Genomic DNA, 14,768 nt, shown 5'->3' with positions numbered 1-14,768 from the left:
CCTGCGTCTATAAATTGGAAGACATGAACGGAGAAGTGGTAAAAGGAACGTTTTACTTACCCGAGTTACAACGTGTCACCAAAAAAGAAGAAGACGTGTACGACATCGAACGCATTCTCGAACACAGAACCCGTAAAGTAGGCAAACGACGTGTCAAAGAAGTCAAAGTACTTGAATACCCATGTAAAATATGATAAGAAAACACATAACTCAGAAATTCAAAAGTCGACCTATCACTTGATTATTCCCCCAGGCTATTATTTTCGTGGTTAACATTTGGTGAGCACCATTACATCCCTGTTTAATGCCGTGTTTCTTAAAGCTTTGGTGAGTGTCAAAAACAGTGTCACCCTGGAGTACCACAAAGTAGCTCGTCGCTTCCTAATGAAATTTCCTGAGGGGTTCAAAGTGTTGTCCTTTTTTTTTGCCCTGAATTGTTTGACATGTTGGGCGGGGACATGGAGATGATAATGAAAACGATCAGGAAAAACGAATTACCAGTCATTTCCGACAGCGATTATTTTGCCAAGTTTTTTCTTTCCCCGGTAGAACTGAACCAAGGAATGAATTTGATCTTTGTTTACTCCGATGTGGTGGAGTATAACGTAGTGGGACACATCTCCGTACCGTTAATGAGTGTCATTCCTTTCAAAGTGGATTCTGTCACGAACGCTGACGAGGAAGGTGGAAACACTGATCACGTTCACCCCGAATTTGTACATCCTCACTATTTGCCTGTTAGCAAGTCTTATTTGGACACTGTCAACATTTTTTTTAAAGGAGATCTGGGACTAAATATTCCATTCACCAAAGGGAAAGTCACGGTCAAATTCCGTTTTCGAAAACGGTTCATGTATCCAGTGTACCGAAGCGTTGCTCGACAGCGAGGACACGGTTTTGGAGATATGTTGAAATCAGCCTTTCGTTCGGTGGCCCCGGTGTTGAAACCGATGGTGACACTAGGATTGCACGCTTTGAAAGTTTGACACACGATAAAGAAGTTCTCCAAAATGTTATCATCGACAAACAAGTCCCTAAAGAAGTCTTCTTGGGAGCACTTTTAAAGCTAAAAAGACAAAGAAAAAAAGAACCGTTCGAGACTTAGACGTTTTTGATTATCAAATTATTGAGAAACAGAAAACATGATACACCGAGAGTATTGCGCCTGTTCCAAGTTGAACTGGGTCTGTTTGCCATGCCACCCACCATGATGGCAATGCAAGAATCTCAATAGGTGGAATTTTATCCCGTTTTCTCTTTGACGGATTAAGCTCCCATCGAGTTTGACGAATATCATGGAACAGCTTGAATCCATCTCATAAAAACTGGTGGATATAACTATATTTTCCTAAATGATCTTCATTCTCGTAAAAGCTGATGGATAAACCTTTTTCGTAAAAGCCTATGGATAAATCTCTTTAATATGGATACAAAACTTTTTTTTATCATAAAAGATATATCGATATATATATATATATATATATATATATATATATATATATATATATATATATATATATATATATATATATATATATATATATATATATATATATATGTATATATATATATATATATATCTGTGTGTGTGAAGAAACATGGTATTTTCTTGTTCATAGTAGTACGTTTGACCGGTCTCCATAAGACTGACACTTGCGTTAAATGAACCTTTTGAATGTAATAATACATACTATATATAGTACGTGTAAATAAGTCAATTAAAAATCTAAATGCAATCCTACAGTATTGTATGTACAAATAAGTCAATACAAAATATAAAAGCAATCATACAGTATTGTATGGGTAAATACGTCAATGGAAAATCTAAATTTAAACATACGGTATTGCATATGTAAGTAAGTCCAATGAAAATCTAAATGTAATCATACAGCATTGTATGTGTAAATAAGTCAGTGGGAAATCTCAATTTAATCCTACAGTACTATGTGTGTAAATAAGACCATGGAACATCTAAAGGTGATCATACAGCATTGTATGTGTAAATAAGTCAATGGCAAATCTAAATGTAATCATACAGTACTGTGTGTGTAAATAAGTCAATGGAAAATCTAAAGGTGATCATACAGCAATGTATGTGTAAATAAGTCAATGGCAAATCTAAATGTAATCATACAGTACTGTGTTTGTAAATAAGTCTTTTCATTGTTTTGCTTTATGTCTTATTGACAAATGTTCTGATACAAACTCGTGCTTCCAGGGATTGTTAATCTTTGATTTATAATCACCACGGGTACATTACATTTTGGGATTCACGAATGTAATAGGACTGACGTAGATATGAACTGAACAACGACCCAAAGTAGATGATCACAGGCCAAATAAGGTACCTAGCAATTTTAATGGCACTTGATGATGGATGATTCCATATATAATATATGAGCAATAACTTGACAATGGAATAGTACTGTTACAGCATGTATGATTTTGACAAAATCATATTAGATAAAGCCGTTTAAGGATATGATGATTTTTCTTAATTCAAGCAGGCAAATGAGGACGCTGTCTAGGACACGGACTGTGAATAAGTAATCATACCGAATTTGGGATATATGCCTTACAAATAAAAAGTCAGTCAGAAGAAACGGAAAGTAACAATGACGCAAACGCACTACTCAGGCAATAATAATACTGAAAATGGTCATGCTAAATCGTCAGGAAAAGGTATAAGATAACGGGCTATATGCATAGTGCTACAAATAATGGTTAGCAAAATATGTGTCACAATCTCTAATTGAGGGTGGAATCAGCTTTAACATTCGGGAAAGTAAAATAATAATACAATATTCTAACTTGAAACTTGATATAATTTAAGTTTCAAGGAAGCTGATTGAAGAAAAATTGCTAATTACCAATAATTGACACTATATATCTTACTTTTTTAAATTTGTTTGTGGCGAATTATATCCATTGAAATCCGCGAATAATTGTATTTAATTGCATTGATTCGCATTTTAAATTGTTGGTAATAATGCGAAAAAGAATTGAACTGCAATCAAAATATTGGGTTATACTCTGGACAATTACGGAGCAGTATTAGTATTTCTTACACATAGCTTTTCTTCCTGGTTAGCAAGGTAACTGAAACATCCATGTTTCTTCCTTTGAATTCGCTCTCTGCTATTTTGCATCTGTTGCCCCTACATTTGTATCCATGAAGATACTTTCACGTCTCACGTTAAACTTCTGAGTCAGGTAAAGACAAGAAAACATCAATTTAAATAGTACTTGCAATTTCCCATTTTCATAACATTTTTGCTTACAATTTATCTTGCCTGAAAATGTAATGTTATTTTAGACCACTTGGTATCATTCAATCTACGAATGTTATTGAACTATTTTGACTGTGAAAATATTATTTAGAAATCAGAAAAATGAATATATACAGTAAACCTTTGGGACATGAAATAGTAAAGCCATTAGATTTGTACATACTGAAATATACTCCAGCTTAACATAATTGGCTCACTCTCCGTTTCGCAAAAATAAGCCCTTCTGAAAAAATCGATAAAAAAGAAATCGTGATTGCCTCAGTATCCAGTATGAGACAACCCTGTCGACGACCCAGCCTATCGCTTATCGCAAACAATCTCAGGAAAATACGCGATCAAGTCGGTGCCAAGTTGGTGACAGCGCCATCTATCCTGCTATAAATTAAATCATTTTTATATCAATAATGGCAAACATCGGAGAAGCATATACCACTAGATTAGCTCGAGAGCGACTAGAAGCAATCAAAATGTGTATTCATGTTCGTGATTCTGTAAGACAAAAACTCAAAGAACGTCAAGAAGCACAAGCGGAATTTGCTACGCGTACAGAACAGTTATTTAAACCCATTACAGCGGTTACTGAAAAAGCTATATGGGAAGATATTAAGGATGAGAGTGAGAGGTACAAGGGTTTTCTTCCAGTATTTAAACAAACCGCTGAGCAGACTGGAACAACTAGCAGCGAGAACTAAAAAAGATAAACAGATTTTACGAGAACTTCCAATTGATATAGCTGCAGCTCAACCTCCACCCGTCGGCGAAGAAATACTTGAAGGTATTCCAAACATTTATATTGACGTTGACGACGTTGAACAAGAACTTGCATCTAAACCAATAAGAGACAATATTGAACTGATTCCAAGATTTAGGCAGGGTTTTGGCGAAGATATTATAAATACCAAAAGAGAAAAATTGCCTGAAAAAATATTAATTAGTATATTTAATAAATCTAGTTCTGAAAATGTAAATGATGATAATCTTATTAAATGGATATATCGCATACATAAAAACAACAACAAAAAAAAAAAACAACAAGCCAGACATGATACTTTAGAATACAGAATTATTTTTGAAGAGACTTTATAAAGAGACACTGAAACAAATAGAACAACAAAAATCTTATCCACCGCAGCAATAAATAGAACAACAACAGTCTTCTCCACCGCAGCAACAAATCTAACAAGAACAGTCTTCTTCACCCCAGCAAAAGTTGATGAAAGGAAATTAAAATGTCTGAAGAGCTATTTACAAAAATCAAGGAGTGAAAGATCACCCTTAATGCTATTTAAGAAAAGCACGGAAACAACAGAAGAAGAAGCAACCGGAAGTGGTTTGGGAAGTGGTCCTGTTTTTTCTAACTGTATCCTCGATGACGTGCAACGGTTAGAAGTTCTCATAGGAGGAAACCGAGCTGGAAATAACTCACCAGAAATAATTAATGAAGCAGCTGATATATGTCGACGATTATTTCAAGGCGGTATCATGCATACTGGTATTTACCGAGAGATTATTGATGAGCTCGTTGATGATTATCATAGTGACTAATTGTCACAGTGATTAGATAAATAAATAATTAAATAAAAATGATCGTACACAATCCTCATCGTAGACCAATCATGGTCAGGGTGGTAAATTCACGATTACCAGTATATAGGATGACTTACGGAAATGGACTTGGTGATGTTGGTCGGGGTTTCTTCACGAGGATAGCCACCAAAGCAATGCCAATTGCAAAACAATTATCAATGAAACCCATGGATATTACTCGCGATAAAGCTCCTGGTGATATTGGTAACGTTGCCAGTAAAGCATTCTTGGCAATCAAGGACCGACTAGCACGATTAATACGCAGAGCAAAAGCGGTCAAACCACCTCCAGTGAAATTACCCAGTACTGAAGTTATGCCCGCAAATGTCATTAAAGTAATAAATCAAACCGCAAATCAAAAACTAGCAGCGCTGATGAATCAAGGGACTGAACAAATAAATACAAGTCTGATATCAGGAAGTTGTCTTCGTTTTAAAGGATAACAAATTATAATAAAATGTTTAAGAGTGAATCCGACAATGCGTTTGACATAGACTAGCCGTTTCTTAAAAATGAATCAGTGCGTGATTTTCAGTATTATTCGTATGAAGCAGCATCGCCACATCAACGTGGACGAATTGAATTACGAGTTCAAGATACAAGCATATAGTTCTTACCCGCTGAAACATTTATTGAAGTAGGAGGTGACATTATGAAAACGGATGATACAGAATACGGACGTGATGTTAAAGTCGGTTTTGTTAATAAAGAAAGTATGGCCTTGTTTGAAAGCGCCACGTATATGATTGAAGGAATACAAATTGAATCAATTAAAAGTAATGTCGATGTTGCTACAACAATAATAGGTTTGGCAAGATAGTCTGATGAGTGTACAAGATAAGCTGGTACGTCAAGAATGTTTTCTAAAGACACTTCTGATTTTCCTAATAGTGATCAGTACAGTATAAGACGGCCAATAAATAATGCCGACAACACTGACACCGATGCATGTCCGGTGATTCATGGTGCTAACACATAATTTAATTTAGGATTTGCAACGGGTACATTAATGTTGAATGGTAGTCGTATAAGTTTCCATGCGCAATTTCACTGTCCCATACATTTTGATTTTGTAGAGATGTTAGAAAAGTAATTTTTGGAGCAAAACATACAGTTGTACTTTTTAAACAGCTGATAACGATGATAATTTATGTCAATATGCGGGTGATGCTGGTAAGTTAATACTAACACCGGCAATTGCTGAAAAACAGCGATTACGTTCTTGTATGGATCAAGGTGGTAAATCGTTGTTATCGTGGCTTACATTAACAACATATAGTGCTCAAAGTAATATCAATGGTTTATTTACATGGCATATGTCATCGCGGCAAGGAGTTTATACACCATTACATATTTTCAGAAACTCACAAACATGTAGTCATATGATATTTGATAAACTCTGAGTTTCTGAAGTTTCCTTTAGACTAAACGGACATCAAGAACCATGTGAGAATATACTGTTAGATTTTGTTAATAATCATGTTGCACGTGTATATCATCGTTTGACAAAATAGGATGTGCGTGATCTAAATATAGATATTGGCTTGCAAATATCACAATTGGATTTTATGACAAATTATCCTATCTATTACTTTTCACTAGAGCATCTTGATTTAGTTAAACAATATGTCGTTGCTATACATTTTCGAGCTAATGTAACAGCCCGTCCTCCTGACATAGCTGGTCCACCCCTTATTCGGCAATTGCTGTTATACTCGGCGATAACTCAATGTTACTTGAAGGTGTTGGTGGGCGAATGAGAGTTATTGATGCACCGGTATTACATGTAGACAATTAGACCAACCGCGTTAATTATAAAAATGTCATACAGTCACGTTATTGTCAATCTGACTCCCGGTCAGTTGAAAAAATTGCAATAAAAAACGCGAGCGCATGCGGAAGAAAAATGACATTACGGCGAGAGTGGTGGTCCAAACAAGTTATCGTTGACTAAAACTCAACAAAACATTTCAATAAAGTGCAGCAAGCAAAAACCGGAGTTCAACTTGATTTCGCACTAAGTGCCATCATTAAAATGGGTGGTATATTTCCACTTCTCTCAGCAATACCAGCGCTGATATATGCTGCTGCTCCAGCTGTCACAAAAGCAGCTGCGTTAGGGGCTGTTGGAACCGCTGCTAGAATGGCATTAAAGAAATCAACTGGACGAGGGTACAATAAAAGGGAGCGAGTCTAAGACTTCCAGGAACTCCGCCCTCATGGTACTGAAAGGGTGTAAGACTACCTGCAACTCCACCCTCATGGTACCCCAAACGCCGTTGAGAACAGACATATCGAGTCTCACGCCGATGTCAACTTTGTATATACTCGATGCTGCTAAACAACTTAAAATATAACAAAATCAGAGGTGTTTTATGCGAGATCAGTTACCGCGTCAACCAAATAATCCATAAACTGGAATTATTAATCTCGATAACATAAATGGTCCAGGAACTCATTGGGTTGCTTACGCGATACATCAACGTGGAATTATTTATTTCGATTACTATGGGTTAGCACCAGTTGAATTTATAAAATACGTACAAAGTACTCCCATTATAGTATGGTGTTCAACGCTACCAACACGAACACTGATCATCTGATATGTGGCCGTGAAGTAATTAATGTACTTGACGGGTTATCGAAATCAACCAAACCACTTCAAAAAGTCATGCACGAGTATACCGCGGATAAATTTAACATCTGAAACAATCCCTAACTAATAATGAATGATATTTACGGAAGAACTCTTATCAAAACGCGACGATGTAGATTTATCAAAATATGCAAACTAAAAATGAAATCAATACTCTTTTAAACTTATCCGGGGTAGAACCAGATGAGGTTGTTATTTTTCAGGACCGGCATGGCAAGCCAAAAACCAGCAATATCAAATGGAAAGACATAGTTCGACGAGTACTCGGTGTGGTGACAGATAGCATACATGTGTTTACTGACGGTGGTAGAATCAGATATTCAAATATATAAATTGTCAGCTTCACATATAAAATCGCAGCATGTGTTGCTAATCATTTAAAAATACCGGCGACACAATGCCAGGTGAACTCAAAATGAAACGAAATAAAAAAGTGGTGTTAGCGGATCCAACATCCGACGAAGACGCCGCAAGAAAACAATATGTTGAGGTTAACTACAACACCGTTGATGGTAAATTATCTACATTGCGGGCCGAGTATGATGTTCACGTAAACGCGTTTACAAATCACCGTATAAACTCTAGAAAAATTAATGAAACCGCAGAGGAATTCTTTGGCACTATGCCTCCCACTTATATGAAACTTTATGATATCAAAATTAACATTGACACAACCAAAAAAAGAACCACTAGAAGATGTTGTAAGTGGAATTGCTAACATTGTTAACAAAATTAGTCTGATTAAAATCCCACCCGGAGTAACTCCCGGGCATGGTGTCAATATCGTATACACAGTATGATCTTGATTCGCAACATGGTCAGCGCAGAACAATAATATCAAACATACCGCAACAGTCACTGTTGTGTGCAGCTTGTCTGTATTCATTGCTGCAAAGTTTGAGATATTTACAACATATCCTTGAAGGCAATTCACCGACAAGTTTTCTGGAGCTGTGACTATCATATTAAATAGCGGAACCCGAATACATATTTATACTGGAAACAGCCGATAAGAAATTAACCGCAACATCTTACCGGTGGTGTTTGGTACTTGTAGCAGAAACACCTCAAATGGTCACTGCGTACAATACTACTTGATGTTCAGCAATATAGATACGATCAAGTACGTGAATGGCAGTCAACACGTGCACAATAAAAGTAAAAAATACAAGCGGCGTGTAATCGCGCTGGATGTGTTAGTTTATTCAATACCCGCGTTAGTTGCATCCACCGGAGTATTATTATTAGCGTTAACGCCAGTAACAACTGCAGTAGCAATAGCAATATGTTTCATCATCAGCGGCAATCGCAGGTACTTTTAATATTATCGCGAAAAAGATATCCAGGTGCACGAGCACGAAATTACACGATTAAATACAGCAGCAGCAACATACTCAAAATTAGCGTCGCTGATATCATCAAGCCTCAACGATGAAAAGATATCAGATTCCGAATTCGCGCTAATGGTTAATACATGCGATGAAGTCCACCATTTGAAAACAACGAACATGAATAATGACATATTTACTGCAGCAGATAGCCGAAGTTACAATTCCGGCAAGGACCACAATGATAACAGTAAGCTCAACTAAGCATGAATTCAGTATTAATTTTCCAACAGCAATTGCGGTGAGCGAAATTGCGCTAGCACAATTACGAGGATATCACAGCTATCCAAATATCAGATCAAAATCATTTGGTGTATTACCAGCGAATAATTCGTTTTGTGTTTGGAAATAAAAGTAAACATGATGGTAAACCCGACTGAAACGTTGTTGGAATACCAATCGGATGTTATCACCTCGATGAAATGAAAGAGGAATTACAACGTTGAAAAAACCACCGGGAAGGAATCCAAAATAGCAATAACCGCTCATGAACCAACGCTGTCATTTGCGATTGAGATAAACTCTCCCGACTATGCCGTGGATATCTATGAGAGTTCGATCAGAACTGTGTTAGGATGGCCTGAAATTCCACCGCCGACAATACCAATACCACCTGAACCCAAACAGTCTGATTATACCACGGACAAGTAATCATACCACGATGTTAACCTGTCATACAAACTACATTTGCTTAATATAACAGGCGTAACTTTGGGTAGTAAGTTTTACTTCAGTGATAAAGACCGCGAAAAATGGTATGTTATTTATGAGCAAGATCACAGAGGAGGAAATAAAGCTTTTGTTTTTCGCCTAGATGAAATTATTGAACATTTTAAAATCATTAATCAAGAACATACAACACGACAAGAAAAACTACGGCAAAGTTTCCAAGAACATGCTTTTGATATAACAAGTTCACAAAGTGAAATCATTAAACACATTGAAATATTAAATCAGCTTGTATCCGACATGGACTATATTAACCAACGAGTAATTCAGGCAGCAATTGATTACACCGACGACATGATTCGCATTAAACAACGATTTTAACTGCATACACAATAAAGGAATCTGAATTGCCAAATTATAAAATATCCGGGTATAGCGCAGACGAACTGAAAAAATTCACCACCAAAATCATCGATGAGTTCTTCGTTGATATACTTGCACGGTACAAAAGCACTACCACAATAACAATCCACAAGGGCAAGGACGACATGTATCCACGGAAATCGTAAATATAACTTATGTGGTCGCGGTCAATCTTGTGTGTGATGTAATTGATGGGAGCTACAACACCGACATAACAATATCAAATCAAGCGCAGCAAGGATTTATTCTTTATTCATTCACACCGAAAGAATCACCCGGATTTCTGATTGTACAATAACCGATCAATCTGGTCTATCTACGATCTCATAATTGTGTGTTATCAATAATACATTTCAAACTAACAGACCAATAATTGGGCCACTTGCTGGATTTAATGAATGAAACGGCAAATATTAATTTATTTGTGAAATCCTGAGAATTTTCATCGCAAAAAAATAATTATCCGTCCCCGTAGAAAAAAATCAAGGATAAAGTTAACGAGACGGATTGACATATACTCTTCGGATTTCACAAGAAATTTATTTTTTACTGAAAATCTGTCGAATTTCTTAATTCTGAAGGTTAATAAGGCAGACAAACTCGTGTAAATGTTGGTGATATCAACATTAAGATTACTCAAAAACAAAGTAACAATCATGCTCTGCTATACCTTAAGGAAGGCAAGATAATAACATAAAACGGAAGACTGAACAAAATTAAATGTGCATTACGGGGAAAATAAACTACCATAATTATAGAGTTGCTAAAAAAATGTATATTACATGTTTTCTTCCTAGAAGATGTAAACCATGTACAGCTCTAGACATAAATCGAATGAGTATTTATCGGGACTGTCAAGTGATACAAGCCATACTTTTCTATGCAAAATGGGGCTTTAATGAGTGATTTGGTTGGCAATTTAGGCTAACTTGTTATATTGACAAATTTGTAAGTCATCAATAATTAAAATATTTGTTGACAGCAACGTTAATCACACACATTAATCTAAAGATAAAGTAGCAACCATAGAAAGGCAACGTAGAGTAAGCTTGTAACAGTTGCAAAACATGTATTAAATCATTACAATATACAGATTTACTTCAATGAATATTCAGTCGACACTAAACACAACCCCCAAAAATTCACTTCATCCTAAAATATTTATTTTTCTTCCAAGGAATGAATGTCTGAATATATCAAATACATTATAAATTAATCCAAAATGAATACATTATGTTGCATTTAGGATTTCCAAATGAATCACCTGTATTTGTATATCCATGCTAGGTAAGCATGTTACGGTGCAGACTGACAACATTATGAAGACATCATATGTATATATATATATATACACACATAACAAGACATTATAAAAGATTATCAATTTTTAATTTAGTGTTGGATAAATTGTTCCCTTAATTTTCTGTTGAATCGAAAAAAGTCCAGTATTATGAAACGTAATTTGAGAGAACCGACTATGTTCTAGATGAGATTTGTATAATTTTATCTTCACCGTTGGTATATTGTTTTGTTGTTGATATTCTTCTTCTTCTTATGGGCATAATGTCATGTTTTAGCACAAAATAGGAAATATAAGGCAGCCTGTATAACTGGCTGCGAAGAACCCAGTAGAAACCCTATGTAGAACCAACAACCCATGAGATACTACTGGCAAGCTTGCTCATATATTTATATTAACTGAGTCAAATAATTGTTCCCACGCAGAGGTGAGATGGCAATGATATGGAAAGGTGAGAACGTTATACGATTTGGTCATTCGTTGCTTCTCTTCTTTTCTTCTAGCCCCAATATTTTATTAACACATATATGTTGCTGCAAGTTGTGTCCAAATACAAATAACTTATACCCTGATATGTCATCTTACAATTCACTTGCACATCAAGGTGTGTAATGTTTGTTCTACTGATTGAGCCAAACAATCTGCAAACAATCGCATATTCCCTCACATTATGAACTGGCAGATCTGGGTCTATGAAGATGGACATGAAAATGAATACATACAGCATTTCAGTGCTTCATGTTATTTATTTATTTTTACTGTCAAAATGGTTTGGGACTGGAAACAAAACGGACATTAATATTAGACATTTTAATAACGCTGCTTATTCATGGCATATGTTTCATCGAATTTACACATTCATGTGATCATTTCATCTTATTTTATGTGTGTCTCGACATAAGTTAAACTTGCAACACGAAAAATAATTATGTTTTGATTTAGTGAAATATACTATTATATGAAAATAGCATTTACTTTTAGACATGGAAATTATATAGTCAGACAAATATTTCACTCACCACATTTGATTTCTCATCTAAGTAACGTATCCTTGTCAATATGCTGAAAACTAATTTTGCCGCACTGATAAGTGGGATAGTTTTGTGGTCACTCATTGCATAACAGTTTATAAAATATAATAAAGCGAGTTATTATATCATGTTATGTTGATTCCAAGCCTACCGTTTTCTCATGAAAATACTGTTCTTATGACACAAACATGAATGTGGCTAACGCTGCGGCGACCCTGCGAAATGAATCCTGAAGAGCATGTTTCATCATTTGTTCTTGGAATATGCATAGCATAGAAACTAAAAGTTCATTTTCATTTCAGATGTCAGTACTAAAGATGTTTCACGTGCAAACACAAAACAGTATATACTTTAACTTGAATTAATTACAATGTTTTTGAACTACATAAAATGCATCTGGCATTAACACTGAAACACCCCCAATACATAAAAAATTCATACTTAATGTAGATTCAAACCTAGTTTTGCGGAATAATTGCCGTTTTCACCTTGCCTGTACACTTTTAAATTTATACTCCACAAAGGATGATGTTCTTAACTAACTTTCTGTTAGTTTCAATGTGTAAATTTCAACGTGTAAACAACTCTCTCTCTCTGTTATATATATATATATATATATATGTATGTGTGTGTGTGTGTGTGTCTGTGTGTCTGTGTGTGTGTGAATATGTGTCTGTGTGTATCCTAGGAAAACTTTTTATCTGCCACATATGGAACATGATTTAATGGACACCATACATAGTCGTTCTGACATTCAAATTCTCAAATGAAATCTTTTGAATTTCACAGCTGTAAAATATAATAATGTAAACACATTTTCTAAAAACAATAACAGGAGATTATACATATATGTCTAACAAGTGTCAGACTGCCTTTAGGGTACGACATAATTGCTTCATTATACCCTATTGACACTTCCACTAATAAATCAGATTATGATAAACACTAAAAAGCCTGAATAATCACAGCTTTACTGTTCTAAAAAACAGTCAGGCATCAAACATTATCTTCAGTTTAAACTGGCATCAATACTTTAACAACAAATGTCATTGTGATTTTGATTCAGTTAAAAGAACAGATGCAGAACATAATAGCAAAGGAAATATCAATCAAGGAAGCAATTGCCCTATCCAAGTTATGTTAATTGTTATTTCATTAGTAAGAACATACATTTAAATACATTTTATATAATTAATTGCCTACGATTAGACCTGTAATAATGAATAATGTCATAAAAAGACAACACGATTGTTTTCATCCGAGTTATTCTGGATAGAAATGCAATAATCATGAAGAAAGTAGAGAAACAGCACTGATGAAAACAACCATTTTAATCTGAAACAGACTAGATTATATGCGCTGACATGTTTTCGTGGCAAAACACTGAGTGTAATAGTTTGCAGCTTGTTTAGTAGCTTGAAATGCCTATCAACAATATACCAATTTTACATCAATCTCTAATTCTAAACAATGTACAATATCAATCAATAAACACTCAACATTCTCAAAAGCAAGAAAAGCATTATGTAGATATGTAATAGTGGAGTTCAATGCTTCGATCACAACAAAACAAAATAATGTAATACCTGTATGGGTAATATAACGATATGCAAATTGATATTGACATATTTGTACTACTGATAGAGATATTTTGTTTTTCTTAACGTTTCATAATTGTGTTTTTAAAAGAAAAGCAAACTATATTGTTCTTTTTAGAGCTTCATATTTTGATTTTGTAGTCGAAATATGACAGTACATAGCTGGTACAGTTTAATTTATACCACACCTTACTTGCTTGAATGCCATACAGCAAACAAAATGATTTTCCAGCCCTCTTGTGTGTGTGTGTGCAAGAGTGTGCGCGTGTGTGTGAATGGAAACGTACGTTTTCTGTCATCTTATTTTCAGGACAAATTAAGCATTCAAATGAACTTGGTGAAAGCAAAAATTCAGAAGTTTGACATTTTCACAATACAATTTCACATACAAGTTGAACGCTTAGATTTGCATTCGGAAGTACGTAGTGGGTCTACCAATGAATCACTCAATAAATATTCAGTAGGAGTAAATGTTTGATGGTTGTGAACAAATCTGATCATTGCGCACCCTAAATCAATTTGATAAAGATTTTTTATATTTTGGTCAGTATGTTTTTGATTATTTATTTAAATCAAATATAATTGATGTTTATAATAAACTGCCATGATACTTGGATTTGTTCAAAAATATGTTGTCAGTTCATAATGATCTGTACAATGTTATTACAGTTTTGTACAATATTTTAAAAATTCAAAAAAAGGAATAATTTAAAATAGCAATGCTGTCAAAACTGGTATTCTTTGTGGCAAGTGTTGCATAAAACTGTTTGTTGCCTTTCAATAAGCATCATTAATAAATATATAGTAATAGGTGATCGATATAACA

The sequence above is a fragment of the Sinohyriopsis cumingii genome, chromosome 14, assembly GCF_028554795.1.
Source record: "Sinohyriopsis cumingii isolate HCF-2022 chromosome 14, ASM2855479v2, whole genome shotgun sequence".
In the NCBI taxonomy this organism is placed as follows: Eukaryota; Metazoa; Mollusca; class Bivalvia; order Unionida; family Unionidae; genus Sinohyriopsis; species Sinohyriopsis cumingii.
Note: the sequence above shows the minus strand (reverse complement) of the source record.